Source organism: Canis lupus, chromosome 15, assembly GCF_003254725.2.
Source record: "Canis lupus dingo isolate Sandy chromosome 15, ASM325472v2, whole genome shotgun sequence".
Lineage (NCBI taxonomy): Eukaryota > Metazoa > Chordata > Mammalia > Carnivora > Canidae > Canis > Canis lupus.
The window spans coordinates 18,332,851-18,334,778 of NC_064257.1; the positions used below are offsets into that span (position 1 = coordinate 18,332,851).

General features: G+C 35.3%; 1 long non-coding RNA gene across 1 annotated transcript; it reads right to left on the reverse strand.

Moving 5' to 3' along the window:
• Positions 1–339: 339 nt before the first annotated feature.
• Positions 340–1,928, reverse strand: LOC112654467 (uncharacterized). The gene is made up of 3 exons (XR_003133050.3): positions 1,799–1,928; positions 1,652–1,697; positions 340–1,506 (listed from the first exon to the last, which is right to left on the reverse strand). It is a non-coding gene; the product is annotated as an uncharacterized LOC112654467 (long non-coding RNA).

Below are 1,928 nucleotides of genomic sequence, written 5' to 3' on the forward strand. Positions count from 1 at the left end.
GTGTCAACATGAATAATGATATTGTTGGATTATTCACCCATTGAATAAAATAGGAATCCATGAGATTGCATACATATAAATAAATATATTAATAAATAAATGTAGTAAAGAGAAATTTTTACCTTATAGTAGAATTCCAAATAATAAATGTAGAAGGAATAATAGAATTAGAATTATACTGTGGTTATGTCCTTATTTTCAGGAGATATACAATAAAGTGTTTAGAGTAATGGAATATCATGTGTACAATTTACTTCCAAGTGATTCCAAGAAATAATAGAGAATATATGTAATATTACATATTGTGAGATATATATATTTGTAAAACAGTTGGACAGATTTTTTTTTAAAGATTCTATTTATTTATTCATGAGACACACACACACACACAGAGGGAGAGAGAGAAAGGCAGAGGGAGAAGCAGGCTCCATGTGGGGAGCCCGACGTGGGACTTGATCTTGGGTCACCAGGACCAGGCCCTGGGCTGAAGGCAGTGCTAAACCACCAAGCCACCCGGGCTGCCCAGACTTTTAAAAAGTTAAACATACACCTATCTTATGACCCAGCTATTCCACTCCTATGTATTTACCCAAGAAAAATTAAAACATGTCCACACAAAGACTTAAAGATTTTCATAGCTGCTGTATTTGTAACAGCCAAAACCTAGAAGCAATTCAAATATCCATCAACAGTAAATGGATAATAAATTATGGTATATCTGTACAGTGAAATGCTACCAGCAATCAAAAGAAACTACTGATATAAGAAACACCGTGGATGAATCTCAAAAGAATTATACTGAGTGAAAGAAATCAAACCACCCCTCTAAACTAAAAAATAAAACGAGTACATAATGGATGTTTTGATCTATATAAAATTCTAGAAAATCAGAACTATAGCAATAGAAAGCCATCATCAGTGGTTGCCTGGGGACTAAAGTGGAATTGGTGTTAGGGTAGGGTGGAAAGCAATGGATCACAAAGGGGCACAAGGAAATTTGGCAACGATGGATATAGTCATTATCTTATGTGATGGTTTCACAGTTATATACAGATGTCAAAATTAACCAAATTTTTACACTTTAAGTATATTCAGTGTATTACATGCCAATTACACTTCAATAAAGCTGTTTTTTTTTAAAATATATGATTTCCAAAGTCTAAACCAGAGAGGTGGTAGTGGTGGCTGCAGTGGTTCTGAGACTGAAGTTCTGAACTCTTTCCTCCAGGAAAGGAGCTATATTTTGAGCGTTGGAATCTTAAGATCTTTCTCATGAGATCAGACCTGACTGTGGGTCAGTGAACACTCGCACACTGAAAAATGTACTCTACTTTCCTCTGCTTAGACCACGCAAATGCTCTATGTCAAGGAGGCAAATTTGGGGACAGTTTCTCCAAACCACGAAAACAAATGAGATGACTTGGTAATCAAGAAAGGTTTCTATCCTTTTCCTTAGTAAGGGTTTGAAGATAGTTGTGGGCACAACTTTGTCTAGGTCCAAATTATCTAGTAAGGAGAAAAAAACAGAAGAGTAAATTAAAAAGAAAAATTAAGTAGATTAATAGCTTTGTTTGATATTTTTATTTTCTATTTTTTTGTTTGATATTTTTAAAAAGAGAATGTACTTTCTAGACAGGATGTTGAGTCATACCTTATGCTGGAGCAGTATGGAATGATATTCCACATCCAGGAATGATCTGAAATGATAAAGAGATCCATTAGCATGCATTTCATATCCTTCCTGAATTTCCTCTCAAACACTCAAATCAAGATAGACTGTAAAATAATCTCTCTGTACCCTTTCCTGGGACTTTAGGTAAGAATATGAAAGCTCAACCACCCTTGAGCAGAATGAGCCGGGAAGAATTGGAGGACAGCTTGTTTCGTCTTCGTGAAGAGCACATGTTGGTGAAGGAGCTTTCTTGGAA